The sequence below is a fragment of the Hemiscyllium ocellatum genome, chromosome 13, assembly GCF_020745735.1.
Source record: "Hemiscyllium ocellatum isolate sHemOce1 chromosome 13, sHemOce1.pat.X.cur, whole genome shotgun sequence".
Lineage (NCBI taxonomy): Eukaryota > Metazoa > Chordata > Chondrichthyes > Orectolobiformes > Hemiscylliidae > Hemiscyllium > Hemiscyllium ocellatum.
Window position 1 is genome coordinate 4,505,246 of NC_083413.1, and position 20,036 is coordinate 4,525,281.

Genomic DNA, 20,036 nt, shown 5'->3' on the forward strand with positions numbered 1-20,036 from the left:
AGACCCGCCGATGTGGGGGTCACCCTACACTGGAGACAGCTTACTCACTTTCAATACTCAGGGTCACTAATGTCCTTTAGGGAAGGAAACTGCCATCCTGACCTGGTCTGGCCTATATATGACTCCAGACCCACAGCAATGTGCTTGACTCTTAACAGCCCTCTGGGTAATTAGATATGGGTCATAAATGCTGGCTCAGCCAGTGATGCCCTCATCCCATGAGTGAATAAAAGATTAAAAGGTTCCATAACTAACCCCAAATGTTATTCCCCGGGAGAGTTGGCAGATGACCAGGTTGCAACTCTTCGAGGTCTTCTCACTTCCTGATGTAGGGTACATCTTGCAGGGTTATTCTTCAAAGTTCTGCTGAAAAAGCAAGGGTTTTCTCAGGCTCTTTAAACACTGGTCTCTGTGCCAAGTGTATGCCTTATTTGGAACTGTGTGTGCAGATGACCAATCCGGAATGTTGTGTCCCTGCTTGGTAGAGACAGCACTTATTGATTTCCTGCAATTTTAGCTCTGAGCAGACCAGAATAACTCGGCAGCATTTCATTCGCATATCAGCCTATTGGAAAGCTTCCTCTCAGTTCCAGCTATCTTCAGCCTTATCCAACAGTGGCCGGCTATACTCTTTTTCTAACTCAGAACCCTGTCTCACTTCTTTCATCTTCTGAGGAACGTTGTACCTTTCACCTGCTGAGCGTGCCCTGTTGTTACTTTCACAGGTTCCGCAGTCTGTCAGTAATTACGGTTCTGCTGCTGACCGATTGTGTCTTAAAGTGTTAAATTCTCTCCAAAGCTTTTCTTTTCTCTTGGTCTCTGCGATTCCTTCTTGTGGGGATCAGAGCCTGCAATGTTGGAACTGGCATTTTTCCCAGACTCCTGGGACCTTGTGATATTTTCTACTGGAATGTGGGACTGGGTAAGGGTAGCGTTGATATGGTATTAGGATTATCCCATTCAGAACTAACACCTTACACAGCATTTGCGTTTCCATTAACCTACTCATTAGGCTACTCGAAATTTTCATGTCTATGTTTCCTGACCACAAGCCTGAATTTGCCTAATTTGTGTACCAGTATTCTCTTGTCCTGCTGGCATGGTTTAACTTGAAGCAATATTCATGGTTAATCTTTGCTGTTCCATTTAGGAGATACGTGTATTTATCTAGTTTCCTCATTTGGCTAATTGCACACGTGAGAGATGCTTGCAAATGTTGTGTCTGCAAAAATTACAAGGCTGAATCATGAAGGGGGACGTATATTAAGCTAAATACGCTTGCACAAACAGCTATAGGTAGCTGCATCTTGCTTCTGCAGAAATTGCAAGGCGGAATCATGAGGGTGTATACCAAAAAATAACTAACTGAAAAGGGAGGTGGTCACCTGATAGAAACAGATGTATTGACATGACAATTGCAATTGTCATGTACATAGGGAGTTAGTATGAACAAGATAACCAAGTAAGGCATAAAATAAATATGAGTGGGGCAGGGGGGAATGGCGACAGGCTCAGAGTAGTGGGAGATGTAAACAGAGGCGGTGTGAAGCTAGAGCTTGTGATAGGCTACAGGCAACAGCAAAAGCAACCAACGGGGTAAAAGGGGAGTACCGAGAGACTCAACTGAACTGTATTAATTGTAATGTAATCTTCTGATCAGTATGCCTACTTTGTGGTCACCCGGGCTTGCAAGAATGCATGAATAAAGACAGCTTCGGAATTTGACTCGGACTAAAATTATTTGGCAGTGAGCTTCGTTTCTCACACGCAGAATCATTACAGCACAAAAGGAGGCCATTCATCCCATTGTGCCAGCAGCAGCTCGATTACCCAGAGCCAATCTCCTGCCTTTTCCCCATACCCCTGCACACCATTACAATCCAAATAATAAGTTTTACATTTTTTTCATACTTCTTCATAACTCAGTTTTTTGACACCAAAACCCATACAGTCTCATATTCATAGAGACTATGGCTAATGTCTCACACCCCTGTGCTAGCCACATATTCCTTTTGGTAAGGAGCCCAAATCTTTTTACTGTTTTGACGATATACCTCATTGTGTTTGTTGATTGCTATTCTGCAAATGATTGCATGTGCCAAGAACAAAGTCCACTGCCGCTCCCAGATCTTTCAGCGTTTCCTATCCGTTCAACACAATTGAGCATGTCTCTCATTTTTCTAAAAGTTGAAAATCTTGTTCCTGTCTGAATTGTGTATACAGATTCTGGCAATTTGTAAATTTAGCGTAGATCCTTCCAGACACCTGACGAATTCTGACAAAGAGTCACAAGACTCAAAATCTTAACTGTGTTTCTCCCACAGATGCTGCCAGACCTGTTGAGTTTCTCCAATAATTTCTACTTTCATTCTACACTTCCATTGTTAGCTTCCAGCTGTTCTTGAATATCCCTCCTAATTTGATGTTATCCATTAATTTCCATATTGTTTTTAGATTAAGGTTACTGATGTAGGTTATAAAAAGTGGGTGCCTCAACGGTAATCCATCTTCCAACCTTAACATCACTATGTACTGGATTATTCCAACTCAATTTCTTTAAACTTGTTCCTGTTCGCAGATTCCAATATTTTCCTAATTATTGGTGAAAGACTAATAAAAACACCAAGGGATAATTACCCACACTTGTTTTACATCTTTATAAAAGCAGGATGCTGCATTGATTTCATCCAACCTCCTTCTTCACTGAACATTGTTGCTAGGTTTGGCGCTAAATAACACTAAACACAATAAACTACAAAATTTTTTAAAAATTATATATTTTTTCCTCAATGCTCTCTTTTGAGCTCAGAAAGGGCACAAATGCCAAAGTCTTTGAAAACTTTGCAGAATACTTATGTACAAATGATGGAGCCTGACAGGCCACACAGAAAAAAGGTTAAAATCAATGATTGCCTTCTTTGAAAAATTCCCATACTGTTGGTTGTCTCATTTTATTCAATGAGCCAGTGATGGTAAGAGGTTCCTTTCTCAAATCTCTAAGCTTGTATATTATACAGAATTAACTTGGTCTCAGTTATTAAGACACCTCGTCTCAGAAGGTGATCAGGTGAAAGCTCTTACCTGAAAATGAATGAAACAACACCGAGCCGGTCCAGTAGTTTTGGATCAGCTCTGTGACTCGAGGACTTGAGGAGTCTCTCCCTCGTTGTTGTTTGGTTTGAGGACCCAATTCACAAGCTTCGCTCTTGGTGTTTGTATGTTGTCCGCTTAGTAGAACCTTTTAAGGCCTTAAGAAGAGCAACCTGACAACACTTCATTCTTTACGTGCGTGCCTGGAAAGGTTTGGCCAACACACAGTCCTTGAAATCTCTCCTGATAAGGAGGAGGATACATATGATGTCAGCAAATTGAAAAAAATTACAACTGCAAATCTTTTCTAACTACCAGCCAGTGTTAAACAACTTAAAATGCTTTTAATCAAAATATAGCAGCTAACAAAAAAAATGCTCAGTACAAGGGATTATGTTGACAGACTTCAAACAAGGACAGGTTTGTGACTCAACATAAACTAATACTAGCAGCAATGAGTAGCTCAGAAATGCTGCTGATATCAGGAGTAAAAGAGAAATGGGGAGGGAGAGAGAGAGAGAAAGAAAGAAAGAGAGAGAGAGAATGCCTGAATTACTAAGCAATGTGGGAAGACGGGGACAGACACTGAGCCTGACCCCTGTTTGGTAGTGGGGCAATACTCGAGCAAATGAAAAGCCAATAATGAGGAGGAATACTTGATGCAGAGAGAAAAAAAATCACAAGAGTTGTTTTAGCGTTAATCCTCAAAACATTGGATAGCACTTATTCCATTTTAAAAATATGTTCAACAATTTGCAAAGAAAGAGAGAGAGAGAGACAGATAATCAATCAATATGCTTTGCAACTTGGACATTAGGCCTACCATTGTCTAATAAGTAACCGATATTAAGTTGCAGCTCTGAGGAATATAAACAAACATTTCAGACCAGGTATTTGCTCTAGTTCTCCTGTTTGTGAATCTCTCTTGCTCTCTTCTGTGTTGGAAATCTTGTCCCCAACAAGCGAAGGGGTGAACCAAGAGAGTTTGACCTCTCTCAAGCCACCGCACCCTGTTGTTGAGCTTCTCGGTGCATGAATTGGAGCCACATTAAAAAAAGGCTCCAAACCTAACACTCCACCAAGTGGCCTATCATAGGAATAGCTTTTCATCATTGCAAGTTTAAGGACTCCGGAAATTTAAATCATTCATTTTGAAAAATTGTCACTGAAGTGAAACTAGTCTAGACCTTTGAAAAGATGTGCACAATAATAAGACGCTGGGCAATAGAGAAGGACATACCCATTTTTACCTGTAACGTAGAAAAATGCTTCATAGAGGTTCTTCAAAGAGTTAAAAGAAAACTGAAAGATAGGGAGGAGTGAACAAAGATTTGGTCATGGTTTTGGCTTGTGAGGAGAGCAAGGTGGAAGAATGTTTAAGTAGCAATTAGACACGTGAACAGGCAGGAAATAAAGGGATACAAACCATGTACAGACAGATGGGCTTTATTTAGAATGAAGGTGCCGGTTTTGGACTGAGGTAGACAAAGTTTGAAAGCCCACAACACCAGGTTATAATCCAACAGGTTTACTTGGAAGCACTAGCTTTCAGAGCATCACTCCTTCATGTGGGACAGGATCATAAGACACAGAATTTATAAAAATTCTAGGATTTACGTATTACTGAATTGAAACCTGGAACACATTCTAAAAGATGAAAGACTTAACAACAATCTAGGTTTGTTCAATATATCATTTGAGTTATGTAATACTGTAATCTTTTGCTATAAATCTGTGTCTTATGATCCTGGTCCACAGCTACCTGATGAAGGAGCAACGCTCCGAAAGCTAGTGCTTCCAAATAAACGAGTTGGTGTTTTGCTTAAGAAGAGTAGCAGGGATAATCCAAGTAATTACAGACCTGTGAGCCTGATGTCAGGGTAGGGAAGTTACTGGAGAAGATACTTAGGGATAGGATATAAACCCATTTGGAAGAAAATGGGCTTATCAGTAATGAGCTCGTGGTTTTGTTCAGAGAATGTCAAGACTTACAAACCTATTAGACCTATTTGAAGAGGTGACAAAGTTGATTGATGAGGGAAGGGATGTAGATATCATAGACATGGACTTCAGTAAGACATTTGATAAGGTTCCCTATGGTAGGCTAATGAAGATGAAGTCGCACAGGGTCCAGGGTGTTCTAGTTAGATGGATAGAGAACTGGCTGGGAAACAGGAGACAGAGAGTAGTAATAGAAGGGAGCCTCTCAAAATGGAGACCAGTGACCAATAGTGTCCCACAGGAATCTGTGCTGGGACAACTGTTGTTTATGATATACATAAATGATTTGGAGAAAGGTATAGCTGATCTGATTAGCAAGTTTGCAGGTAACACTTAAGATTGGTGGAGTTGCAGATAGTGAAGGGGACTGTCAGAGAATACAGCAGAATATAGATAGATTGGAGAGTTGGGCTGAGAAATGGCAGATAGAGTTCAATTCGGGTAAATGCAAGGTGATGCATTTTGGAAGATGCAATTCAAAGGCAAACCATACAGTAAATGGAAAAGTCTTGGGGAAAATTGACATACTGAAAGATCTGGGTGTTAAGACAATTAGACATAGGAGTGGAAGTAAGGCCATTCAGCCCACTGAGTCCACTTTGCCATTCAATCATGGCTGATGGGCATTTCAACGCCACTTACTTGCATTCTCCCAGTATCCCTTAACTCCTTGCGAGATTATTGTTCAAGTTCATTGTTCCCTGAAGGTGGCAACGCAGGTCAGTAGACTGGTCAAGAAGGCCTACGGTACGCTTTCCTTCATCAGATGGGATATTGAGTAAAAGAGTTGACAGGTCATGTTACAGTTGTATAAGACTTTGGTTCAGCCACATCTGGAATACTGCGGGCAGTTCTAGTCACCACATTATCAAAAGGATGTGGATGCGTTGGAGAGGGTGCAGAGGAGGTTCACCAGGAAGTTGCCTGGTATGGAGGGCACTAGCTATGAGGAGAGGTTGAGTAGATTAGGATTATTTTCATTAGAAAGACAGAGGTTGAGGGGGGACCTGATTGAGGCCTACAAAATCATGAGAGGTGTAGACAGGGTGGATAGCAAGAAGATTTTTCCCAGACCGGGGGAACTCAATTACTAGGGGTCACGAGTTCAAGGTCAGAGGGGAAGGTTTAGGGGAGATATGTGTGGAAAGTTCTTCATGCAGAGGTGGTGGTTGTCTGGAATGTGTTGCCAGTGGAGGTGGTAGAGGTGGGAACAATAGCATCAATTAAGATGAAAAAAATCACACAACACCAGGTTATAGTCCAACAGGTTTATTTGGAAGCACTAGCTTTCGGAGCACTGCTTCTTCATCAGGTGATTATGGAGTATAAGGTTGTAAGACACAGAATTTACAACATAAGTTTACAGTGTGATGAAACTGAAATTATGTATTAAAAAAGACCTGGATTATTTGTTAAGTCTCTCATCTTTTAGAATGATCATGTTGGTTTCAGTTCTTTCATATGCAAATACTAGAACTTTTTTAAAGTTATACTCTCAAGTGACAATGGGTGCCATGTTGGCCCAGATCATGCACTAAAGGTGTGAGGTGCCCAGTGTGGGACTATCTGTGCCCCAATGTTCAGACTGATTCTAATCTAAAAAAGGGATTTACGGAATCTTACATGGATTCGTGCAGTTTTTGAGCAAAATAAAAATGTAATTTTGCTAGTTCAAGTTCACCCCACAAACTTGTGCATGTGTGTGTGTGTGAGAGTGAGTGTAAAGGGATAGGTATCTGTGTGTGGGTGTGAATGTATGAATGTGTTAGCTTATGAGAGAGCGAGCTTGTGTATGCGAAAGTGTCTGCATGAGTTATGAGTTTGTAGGAGTGTCTGTGTGTGTTGTATCTTGACAGACACGTGAATGGATGGGGTTCAAAGGGATACAGATCCTTAGAAAATAGGTGGCAGAGGTTTAGATGAGGATCTGGATCGACACAGGATTGGAGGGCTGAAGGGCATGTTCCTGTGCTGTAATGTTCTTTGTTCTAAACCTGTTGGGCTATAACCTGGTGTTGTATGATTTTTAACTTAAGTTAGAACAGCAGCATGGTGGGCACACACATGGTGGGCAGAATGGGCCTGTTCCTGTACTGTACTGTGTTTTTACATTAAGGCTGAGAGGAATTCCACAATTCCTGAAATCTTGACAGAGAATCAGAGACCAGAATCAAAACAACTGAGAGACTATAAGAGTTATCATGTCCGACAATGTCCATTTAATGGATTTCGAACCTCCCTTTAAACAATTTGATCAAAGCAAAGCAATATAATTAATGTCCTACTTATCCAGAGAGTGGAAAATTTAATATGTACAACCATCAATATAATGCAAATTTACAATGTAAAAGCACTAAAAAAAATAAAAATTACATTTCTATTCACATTAGCATAAATGATAAGATCATATGTCCACTTTCCAGAGTATATGTAGTTTTTAAAAAAATTTGAAAGTATACTAAAGCACAAAACTAAAATTACTGGACATAGTAACAATCATTGCAACAATTGACATGCAAACACATGAATACTTGTTGTATATCAAACTCAACTGAACAGCGTGGAAGTGACGTACTTTGTGAAACTAAAATAAAGAAATGACGGATTGTCCAATTTGAGGAACGTTAAAGGGCATGAAACCTGAAGATGAGATTCTGTTTCAAATAGCCAGCTCACATGGAAGAAAACAGCACCATGAGAGAGGTGAGGAGTTGACTGACCTGTTTCTGCGTCCATGAGAATGTTGTGACTAGTGCCACATCATCGTTCATGACGAGTCTGATCAATTGTTCCATTGATAGCCCTTCCACTAAATATTTAATTCAGGTGTGGAAATCAACTCTAAAGTCTGATTCATTGGCATGGCCAGTTCTTCAATTAAGTTAACAATTAACTAAATTGCTAGGTTAATATACCATGATCATGATTCACTTGTGTGCGAATATGATTTGTTTTTGAAAGTCAGAAACCCACCTATTATTCTTTCCCAATTCAAACTTCTTGGGTCTGACAGGGTGAGCCTCGGACCTATTTTCAGCTTCTTCCACCATTAATAAATGGAAGGTGACAATAATCTGTGACTAATCTCCCTCAGGCGTCCCCTAGCTTGCATTCAGACTTTCCCAGGAAGCAGGAGGGTGTCATGCATTGTCGATTAAATCAAGAATTCAATGATCCTTTATTGGAACAAACTTCAGGCTCAGTACTGATAGCTAATACATTAATAAGCCAACAGTTTGGGAAAAGTATTAACATGTTTCTTTGTACCATCCACCCTACCAGAGAGGCACTAACAATCATATGATATACAGTGTCTCCAGCTCAACAGTAGGTCTTGGGGATTGTTCTGACTGCATTTCTCAACACTTACTTCTTGCAGCTGTGTGCAGTTGGAATAAGTTATTTGTTCAGTCACTTTTAGGTTATTGATGTTTATAAATTGAACAATTGGGCAATGCCATTTTTTGACGTGTGTTGTAAACGTTCCCTCCTCCCTTCTGTTTTGATCTCTATTCCTGGCCAGCATTCAGTACAAGTTACAAAGCCCCTTTCAGTTTCTAATTCCAAAGATCGCAGGCTGGGCTGGTCACTCTCTGGAACGGTTTAGCAGTACACAGAATTCATTGTGTGAATGTTCTGAAGGGATTAAAAACAACATGGTGAAAACTTTGCATTTTTAAATGGAAGAAATCAGATCCATTGGTTAAGATTTAACCTGTTTTTGCCGTACACATTTTCCATTTAATAAGTTGGTCTTTTTCATCACAGGGAAGTTAGGAAATAACATTAACAAGAGATTGATGAATAACATGGATTATCTATGTCCAAAACTTTCAAAGTTGTGACTGTACGCTTGTCCTTCACATGCTAGACCCTGACTCTGCCTTCCATTTACTGGTCTAATATGGGACTTGACCTATTTATCGTTTAACTAGTGGGAGTTCCATTAAGGAAAAACAACTTTGGTAAAGAAGTTAAATGAAAGGAGCTTATTCCAGTATAAAATCCAGCAGATCTTCAATACTAAGTATTGTGATATGCAAGCTCCTACTTTCAAAAGGAACTATGGTCCCAGGAATCATAAAAATATGGAGGTGAAAACATTAAGCAAGTTTGTTCCTTTTATAGACGATACCTCATCCTCTGCATTTACATTCTGGTCAATCTGCTTAAATCCTGACAAACTTTAATGTCAAAGCAAATCTTGTCAAATTTATCATTTTGCTGGAAGCTTCCGTCATGGATAGCATTCATTATCAAGGGGCTTTATAATCTTTGGTACTAATGAGCGATTACACGCCCATTCTGGTGAGGTGAATTGTCGAGTTCATTTGTTTATTACTGCTTCCAGTTTCAATCTGTTTCCTTATTCACAGTTTGAGTATTTTTTTAAAAATCACATGTCCAAAATATGGGCTGTGATTGTTTTATTATTTTGTTATTCTAACACTCCATGGCACATCACACAACACATTGGGATTATTGATAAATTCTCTAACTCATCACTTAATATTCCAAACAAGGATGAGCACACTTTCTCTGTCTTTGTAATGGTTAATCAGGACAGCTTCGAATTGTGAGGGTACTGATTTGTGGTGGCAATGTTAGCTCTTGATGCAACCAACAACCTAACTTGAAAAATTCAAACTTCAATGGCAAATTTAGATCTGTTACCCCTGATGTGACCTGATAATTAAAAGGAATCGTGAACGATAAAATAGAAATATAAAACATCGAAACCCACACAAAGGAGGAGAAAGCTGGACCTGCTGCATACAAATTCCTTGAGTTAGTCAAATAGACATTTGGGGAGAAAAGAGACCCACAGGAGGTGCTGATATCTCGGGTGTGATGCTACTGTGCCTTTTAAGAGATGTGTTCTGCGCTATTACTCTTGCGGGGAGGTATTTGTTACTGGTTCTGAACTGTCTCGTGTAGACAGGCAGTTAGCAAGCAGCTTAGATTTATACCTGGGTGTTCATTTTTAAGAAACAAAAGAATCATGAGGGTCAGGGTTTACACAGACCCAGGAAAGCTTTTAGTTCTGCTTTCACTTAGTTGAAAGGATTTCTACAGGCCGCTGAGCTAAAACCTTGAGTTCCCACCGCTAAGGTGAACTGTTAGACAGTGAAGCTACCTCTTAAACATCAAAAGGTGCAGAATCTTTCTTCTAGATTGGGTAGAGAAAGTTCATGAGAACCCATAATATTTGCTAAATTGCACTTTTGCTGAAGTGTGTGTGTGTGTGTGTGTGTGTGCGCGCGCGCGCTATCATTGAAACAGTTGATGATGAGTGGTAAAGTAATAGATTATCTTGTTATGTATTTCAATAAATTAAAAATATGCCAATTTTCTTTTGTATTTTAACTGTTGTAAGAATAGTGTGGTTTTTGATTAAAACCTACTGGTAGACCAATCAAATGACATCTGGCACACAGCACCTTACACATGCCTTTAGATTAATATAGAAGTCAGGATCTAGACGATCTCCTTACAATAATTTGGGTGGGAAAGGTTTGGGGGGGGGGGGGTGCATCTTGTCCATTACACAGGCAGAAGTAGAAGACAGTTTTTGGGTTGACCACCCAGAATGTTGGTGTGGATTGCTGTCTGGCTCAAAAAACAGATTTGTTGAGAGTTAAAGATAAAGGATTTACCAGAGGATGCCTTGCAACTAGAAGTTTTTATAAATGACTTGGATGAGGAGGTTGAGGGGTGGGTTTATAAATTTGGAGATGACACAAAGGTTGGAGGTGTCGTTGATAGTATCGAGGTCTATTGCAGGCTGCAATGTGACATAGACAGGATGCAGAGCTGGGCTGAGAAATGGCAGATGGAGTTCAACCTGGATAAATGTGAAGTGATGCATTTTGGAAGGTTGAACTCAAATGCTGAATATCAGATTAAAGACAGGATTCTTGGCAGTGTGGAGGAACAGAGGGATCTGGGTGTGCAAGTACATAGATCCCTCAAAGTTGCCACCCAAGTGGATAGGGTTGTTAAGAAAGCATATGGTGTTTTGCCTTTCATTAACAGGGGGATAGAGTTGAAGAGCCACGAGGTTTTGCTGCAGCTCTACAAGTCCCTGGTGAGACCACACTTGGAATATTGTGTCCAGTTCTGGTCGCCCTACTATAGGAAAGATACAGAGGCTTTGGAGAGGGTACATAGGAGGTTTACCAGGATGCTGCCTGGACTGGAGGGCTTGCCTTATGAAGAAAGGTTGAATAAGCTCAGACTTTTCTCTCTGGAGAGAAGGAGGAAGAGAGGAGACCTGATCGAGGTGTACAAGGTAATGAGTGGAATAGATAGAGTCAATGGCCAGAGACTTTTCCCCAGGGCAGGATTAACTGGTACGAGGAGTCATAGTTTGAAGATATTAGGAGGAAGGTATAAAGGAGATGTCAGAGGTAGGTTCTTTACACAGAGAGTTGTGAATGCATGGAATGTGTTGCCAGCGGTGCTGGTGGAAGCAGAGTCATTGGGGACATCTAAGCAACTGCTGGACATGCACATGGATAGCAGTGAGTTGAGGTGTGTGTAGGTTAAGTCACTATATTTTACATTAGGATTAAACCTAAGAGTATTGAGTACAGGAATTGGGAGATCATGTTGTGGCTGTACAGGACATTGGTTCGGCCACTGTTGGAATATTGCGTGCAATTCTGATCTCCTTCCTATCGGAAAGATGTTGTAAAACTTGAAAGGGTTCAGAAAAGATTTACAAGGATGTTGTCAGGGTTGGAGGATTTGAGCTATAGGGAGAGGCTGAACAGGCTGGGGCTGTTTTCCCTGGAGGGTCGGAGGCTGAGGGGTGTCATTATAGAGGTTTACAAAATGATGAGGGGCGTAGATTGGATAAATTGACAAGGTCTTTTCACTGGGGTGGGGGAGTCTAGAACCAGAGGGCATAGGTTTAGGGTGAGAGGGGAAAGATATAAAAGAGACCTACGGGGCAAGTTTTTCACACAGAGGGTGGTACGTGTATGGAATGAGCTGCCAGAGGAAGTGGTGGAGGCTGGTACAATTACAACATTTAAAAGGTATTTGGATGGGTATATGAAAAGGAAGGGTTTGGAAGGATATGGGCTGGGTGCTGGCAGGTGGGACTAGATTGGGTTCGGATACCTGGTTGGCATGGACAGGTTGGACCAAAGGATCTGTTTTCATGCTGTACATCTCTACGACTCTATAAATAAAAAATTATTTAATACATTCATGAAAATAAACAATGCTGTTTGTTACAGATTGATAAGAAAACACCTGTGTTGTGGAAACCAGTGGCAGATTCTGTGCAACCATTCTTGATCGTGATAGTTTTCAAGTTTAAAAATAAATTGTAAAACATAAAGCAATGGAGAGCTGAGGTTTGCATTGTTATAAAGACACGATTTATAAGATTACAGCGAATGTGCGACAAGACAAATTTAGCAAATCTAAAACAAGCCAAGGGTAGAGATGATGAACAGTAGGACCCTGGATCGTAGAAATCCTGAGGAGCATGTCCAGCTGTCCCTTAAGGGAGCAGGAAAGGTGGATAAAGTGGTTCAGAAGGCATATAGGATTCTTGCCTTTTTTAGGAGAAAGTGAGGACTGCAGATACAAACGATCAGAGTCAAGTGTGTGGCGCTGCAAAGATACAGCAGGTCAGGCAGCATCTGAGGAGCAAGAGAATCGGCATAAGTCCGGGCATCAGGAATCTCCTGCTCCTCGGATGCTGTCTGACCTGCTGTGATTTTCCAGCACCACAATCTGGACTTTATTAGCCAAGACTAGAGTTTAAGAGAAAGAAGATGATGCTGAAACTGTATAAAATGTTGATTCGAAAAGACCACTCTCTCCGTGACACCCTCGTCAGGTCCACACCCCCCACCAACCCAACCTCCACTCCCGGCACCTTCCCCTGCAACCGCAAGAAATGCAAAACTTGCGCCCACACCTCCTCCCTTATTTCTCTCCAAGGCCCCAAGGGATCCTTCCATATCTGCCACAAATTCACCTGCACCTCCACACACATCATCTATTGCATCAGCTGCACCCGATGTGGCCTCCTCTATATTGGGGAGACAGGCCACCTATGAGGAACGTTTCAGAGAACACCTCTGGGACACCTGGACCAACCAACCTAACCACCCCGTGGCTCAACACTTCAACTCCCCGTCCCACTCCACCAAGGACATGCAAGTCCTTGGACTCCTCCATTGCCAGACCATAACAACACGACGTTTGGAGGAAGAGCACCTCATCTTCCACCTGGGAACCCTTCAACCACAAGGGATGAACTCAGATTTCTCCAGTTTCTTCATTTCCCCTCCCCCCACCTTGTCTCAGTCAAATCCCTCGAACTCAGCACCGCCTTCCTAACCTGAAATCTTCTTCCAGACCTCTCCGCCCCCACCCCATTCTGGCCTATCACCCTCACCGTGACCTCCTTCCACCTATCGCATCTCCAATGCCCCTCCCCCAAGTCCCTCCTCCCTACCTTTTATCTTAGCCTGCTGGACACACTTTCCTCATTCCTGATGAAGGGCTTGTGCCCGAAACGTCGATTCTCCTGTTCCTTGGATGCTGCCTGACCTGCTGCGCTTTTCCAGCAACACATTTTCAGCTCGACCACAGCTATAGTATTGTGTGCAGTTCTGGAATCCACATTATAGGAAGGATGTGATACCAGTGGAGAGGGTACAGAGGAGATTTACCAGGCAGTTGCCTGGCCTGGAGAGTTCCAGTTATGTAGAGAGATTGGACAGATGGAGATTGTTTTCCTTACAGTAGAGGAAACTGAGAGGGAACATGATTGAGATGGATAGAATTATGAAGGGCATCGATAAAATAGACTGGAAGGAACTTTTCCCCTTGGTGCAGGGATCAATGACCAGGAGCATATATTGAAGATAAGGGGCAGGAGGTTTCGAGGGAATGTGAGGAAACTATTTTTCACCCAGAGGGGAGTGGTAATCTGGAACTCACTGTCTGTTAGGGTGGTAGAGGCGGAAAGCCTCACAACGTTTAACAAGTATTTAGGCACACATTTGGAATGCCAATGAATAAATGGCTGGGGGGCCAAGTGTTGGAAAATGGGAATAAAATAATCTGGAGGTTGTTTTAGACCAGTGCAGACTTGATGAGCCAAAGGAACCTTCTCTTGTGCTGTAGATCTCTATGACTCTATGATTATATATATCTGTTCCTTCAGTGTCATTGGGTCAAAGTCCTGGAATTCTCTCCCTAAAGGTCCACGTACAGCACATGGACTGTACAGGAGTTCAAGTAGGCAGCTTATCCCCACCTTCTCAAGGGGCAACTAGGGACAGGCCCATATCCCATGAGTGAATAAAAACAACACCACAGAAAAGGCTGCAGCAACAGCTCCCCAATAGTCTCACTCATGTCCTGTGAAAGTACATACCAAGAAACAATTTTAACACTGTTGCAACTAGAGATTTTTTTTAACCATCTTTTACCAGATGACTCTTTAATATATCATAATGGGAAGCAAAGCACAGAATATGCCATTGTCTTCAGTCTGTGTCCAACATGACAATGGCACCAAAAAACTGCTCCTTCTTGTGATAGCAAAGTCTGAGAGGTTTTTTTAACCATCTCGGTAAGAAAAAGAAGATTATCTCCCTGATGTTGCTGAGGAATCTGATGAGAGTCAAACCGCTCACCCACCTGTTTCCCAGCTGAAATGCCAAAGGTCATAAAGTTGCTCTGGGATTTCACATTGCAATACAGAAAACCCGGTTAACTGCATCAATAGGAGAAAAAGTGACTGAATCTTTCCAGAGCTAACCCCCAATGTTTTTCAATGCCTTTGCCATACAAACGTTGGGCAGTTGTTGGATGTGAACAAGTTACTGTTTTTGATTTCGAGAGTGTGGTGCTGGAAAAGCACCAGGGCTTGATGCTTGATGAAGGGCTTACGCCCGAAATGTTGACTCTCCTGCTCCTCGGATGCTGCCTGGCCTGCTTTTCCAGCACCACACTCGCGACTCTGATCTCCAGCATCTGCAGTCCTCACTTTCTCCTCGACTGTTTTTGATTTGCTTTGATTTATTATTGCCACATGACTCTATGTACCTCGGTACAGTGAAAAGTTTGGTTTTGCAAGCAGCACAGGCAGAGCATGCCAAACAAAGTGCCTTCAGGTAATAGAACAGAGCGAGGAATACAATGTGACAGCTGCAGAGAAGGTGCACAGAGAACAAGATCAACCTTAAATTTAAATTTGAGAGGTCCATTCTGCAGTCTAATAACAGCTATGAAGAAGCTGGGTTTGAACCTGTTGGTGCGTGTGTTTAACCTGAGTTCCTGCATTCTTATTTTTGTTGACGCAGAGTATCTTTGTCAAAAAATAGGATTACATAGGGGCTTCCTCTGATATCTTGAAGCCTCTTTTAACATAAATTTGTGAGCGGGCCTCTGTGTTTCAACTTATTGCAATTTTATTCTATTTTAGTTTGGGACTGTAGCTTTAAATTTAAGGGAAAATGCAGGAGGTCATGTGACCTCACATTAGGCTTGACTAGTTTGATAATAAAAACATCAAAGGAAGCATTAGATTGTTTTATTGAGAAGAGGCAGTGAGGCATTTACATGTGGAGATAATGACAGCAGTCTCTGAGTTTGCCATGAGTCTACCCTGAGTCTCTGAAAGACCCAGAGAAGTGTCGAGGTAAAGCCATGCTTTATGAACAGTTGTGCTGTGTCTTATTGTCATGGGGAAGAGGACAGAGAAAGCCAATCCTGAGATCTGGTTACAGGCTTACCTACAAATCAACAAATATTCCAGACGGATAGCAGTTGCCAGGACAAAGAGGAACAAGAAACAGTCTTTACTGATGGTAGTGAATCTAAGAAACATGCTGAAGACTGAGGAAAGGGCCTGGAGATGGTCAATCTAAATGGAGATACATGGACTCACTGGTGGCTGGGGCTACATGTGCACTGTCCATAAAAGACAGACTGTAAAAGCTTCAATAGGTACTGAGAAAGGAAATAGGCTCACCTGAAATGAATATGAGTCCATTACAGACAGAGTCACAATAACTTATAGAAAAATAACAGTGAAGCTGAATGATTTCATTGTGGCTTTTTCCACTGTGGAAGATACAAGAAATCTCCCTAAACTAGAGGTCCAAGAGGCTAGGGAGAATGAAGAACTGAAGGAAATTCTCATGATTGGGAAGATTGCATTGGAGAAATTAATGGGGCTGGGTTGATAAAACCCCAGGACCTGATGGTCTACATCTCCGAATATTGAAGTTGGAGCTATGGAGACAGTTGATGCATTGGTGATTATCTCCCATGATTCCATAAATTCTGGAATTATTCCTACAGATTGAAAGGGAGCAATTGTCACTGCAATATTTAGTCAGAGTCATAGAGATGTACAGCACGGAAACAGACCCTTCGGTCCAACCAGTCTATGCCGACCAGATATCCCAACCCAACCTAGTCCCACCTGCCAGCACCTGGCCCATATCCCTCCAAACCCTTCCTATTCATATACCCATCCAAATGCCTCTTAAATGTTGCGATTGTACCAGCCTCCACCACTTCCTCTGGTAGCTCAATCCATACCATACCACCCTCTGTGTGAAAAAGTTGCCCCTTAGGTTTCTTTTATATCTTTCCCCTCTCACCCTAAACCTATGCCTTCCCCGAACCCAGGGAAAAGACTTGACCTATTTACCCTATCCATGCCCCTCATAATTTTATAAACCTCTATAAGGTCAACCCTCAGCCTCCAATGCTCCAGGGAAAACAGCCCCAGCCTGTTCAACTTCTCCCTAGAGCTCAAATTCTCCAAACCTGGCAACATCCTTGTAAATCTTTTCTGAACCCTTTCAAGTTTCACAACACCTTTCCGATAGGAAGGAGACCAGAATTGCACGCAATATTCCACCAGTGGCCTAACCAATGTCCTGTACAGCCGCAACATGACCACCCAACTCCTGTACTCAATACTCTGACCAATAAAGGAAAGCATACCAAATGCCTTCTTCACTATCCTATCTACCTGCGACTCCACTTTCAAGTAGCTATGAACCTGCACTCCAAGGTCTCTTTGTTCAGCAATACTCCCTAGGACCTTGCCATTAAGTGTATAAGTCCTGCTAAGATTTGTTTTCCCAAAATGCAACACCTCGCATTTATCTGAATTCAACTCCATCTGCCACTTCTCAGCCCATTGGCCCATATGGTCCAGATCCTGCTGTAATCTGAGGTAACCCTCTTTGCTGTCCACTACACCTCCAATTTTGGTATCATCTGCAAACTTACTAACTATACCTCCTATGCTCGTATCCAAATCATTTATGTAAATGACAAAAAGTAGAGGACCCAGCACCGATCCTTGTGGCACTCCACTGGTCACAGGCCTCCAGTCTGAAAAACAACCCTCCACCACCACCCTCTGTCTTCTACCTTTGAGCCAGATCTGTATCCAAATGGCTAGTTTTCCCTGTATTCCATGAGATCTAACCTTGCTAATCAGTCTCCCATGGGGAACCTTGTCGAATGCCTTACTGAAGTCCATATAGATCACATCTACTGCTCTGCCCTCATCAATCTTCTTTGTTACTTCTTCAAAAAACTCAATCAAGTTTGTGAAACATGATTTCCCATGCACAAAGCCATGTTCTATACCCGTAATCAGTCCTTGCCTTTCCAAATACATGTACATCTTGTCCGTCAGGATTCCCTCCAACAACTTGCCCACCACTGACGTCAGGCTCATCGGTCTATAGTTCCCTGGCTTGTCTTTACCCCCCACCTTCTTAAACAATGGCACCACGTTTGCCAACCTCCAGTCTTCCGGCACCTCACCTGTGACTATCAATGATACAGATATCTCAGCGAGAGGCCCAGCAATCACTTCTCTAGCTTCCCACAGAGTTCTCGGGTACACCTGATTCGGTCCAGCACCCTCTCTGAGACACACTTGATCTTGGCACCAGGTAAGCAACACACCATTCTGCTTTTTCTTAACCAAACCCTCAATTTCTTCAGTCATCCAGCATTCCCTGTACCTACCAGCCTTTCCTTTCACCCTAACAGGAATATACTTTCTCTGGATTCTTGTTATCTTATTTCTGAAGGCTTCCCATTTTCCAGCTGTCCCTTTACCTGGGAACATCTGCCCCCAATCAGCTTTTGAAAGTTCTTGCCTAATACTGTCAAAATTGACCGTTCTCCAATTTAGAACTTCAACTTTTAAATCTGGTCTGTCTTTTTACATCACTATTTTAAATCTAATAGAATTATGGCCACTGGCCCCAAAGTGCTCCCCCACTGACACCTCAGTCACCTACCTTTCCCAAGAGTAGGTCAAGTTTTGCACCTTCTCTAGTAGGTACATCCACATACTGAATCAGAAAATTATGTTGTACGCACTTAACAAATTCCTCTCCATCTAAACCTTTAGCACTATGGCAATCACAGTCTATGTTTGGAAAATTAAAATCTCCTACCATAACTACTTATTCTTACAGATGATTTGGATATGCCAGTGTTGGACTGGTGTGAACAAGGTTAACAATCACACAACACGAGGTTATAGTCCAACAGGTTTAATTGGAAGCACACTAGCTTTCGGAGCGACGCTCCTTCATCAGATGGTAGTGGAGGGCTCAATCCTAACACACAGAATTTATAGCAAAAATTTACAGGGAGATGTAACTGAAATTATACATTGAAAAATTGATTGTCTTTTAAGCCTTTCATCTAGAATACAGTGATAGTTTCACTTCTTTCATGTGTAAATCACCAAACCTTTTTTAAAAAAAGCTGCATTCTCAGGTTAGCTGTTAACAATGGTGTTAGCCAGACAATATGTTGAAGGTGTTGGCCCCCTGTGTTCTCTGTCTGTGCCATGATGTTTAGATTGATTCTAATCTAAAAAGTGAGATAACAGAGTTTTACATGAATGCACGCAGTTTTAGAGCAAAGTACAATGTAACCCTGCAAGTACAAATTCACCCCACAAAATATATGTGTGCATGTGGGTCTTTGTCTGTGTGTGTGTGTGTGTGTCTGTCTGTCTGAGTTGGGGGTTGTGAGTGTGAGAAAGTGTGTGCGCGTGTGTAGTGAGTGCAAAGGGCCTTAAGTCTGCGAAGGGGTGCATATGTGAATGTGGGAGTGTGTGTGTCTGTAAGGATGTATGTGGGTGACCAGAATTGCATGCAATATTCCAAAAGTGGCCTAACCAATGTCCTGTCCAGCCGCAACATGACTTCCCAACGCCTGTACTCAATACTCTGACCAATAAAGGAAAGCAGACCAAACGCCCTCTTCGCTATCCTATCTACCTGCAACCCTACTTTCAGGGAGCTATGAACCTGCACTCCAAGATATCTTTGTTCAGCAACACTGACTAGGACCTTACCATTAAATTTATTAGGCCTGCTGAGATTTGCTTTCCCAAAATGCAGCACCTCGCATTTATCTGAATTAAACTCCATCTGCCACTCCTCAGCCCATTGGCCCATCTGGTCATGATCCTGTTGTAATCTGAAGTAACCTTCTTCGCTGTCCACTACACCTCCAACTTTGGTGTTATCTGCAAACTTACTAATTATACCTCCTATGTTCGTATCCAAATCATTTATATAAATGATGAAAAGTAGTGAACCAAGCATCAATCCTTGTGGTACTCCACTGATCACAGGCCTCCAGTCTGAAAAACATCCCTCCACCACCACCCTCTGTCTTCTACCTTCAAGCCAGTTCTGTATCCAAATGGCTAGTTCCCCCTGTATTCCATGAGATCTAACCTTGCTAATCAGTCTCCCCTGGGGAACCTTGTCGAACGCCTTACTGAAGTCCATATATATCACGTCCACCACTCTGCCCTCATCAATCCTCTTTGTTACTTTTTCAAAAAATTGAATCAAGTTCAGGAGACATGATTTCCCACGCACAAAGCTATGTTGACTATC

The 20,036-nt window shown here is 42.0% G+C and overlaps 1 protein-coding gene across 1 annotated transcript in view; it reads right to left on the reverse strand.

Moving 5' to 3' along the window:
* zbtb38 (zinc finger and BTB domain containing 38) overlaps positions 1-3,198 on the reverse strand; it is a 117,482-nt gene extending 114,284 nt beyond the window's left edge. Inside the window, exon 1 of the mRNA XM_060833991.1 lies at positions 3,082-3,198. The gene's annotated coding sequence lies outside the window, so the exon portion shown is untranslated. The remainder of the gene's footprint in view (positions 1-3,081) is intronic.
* Positions 3,199-20,036: the final 16,838 nt, after the last annotated feature.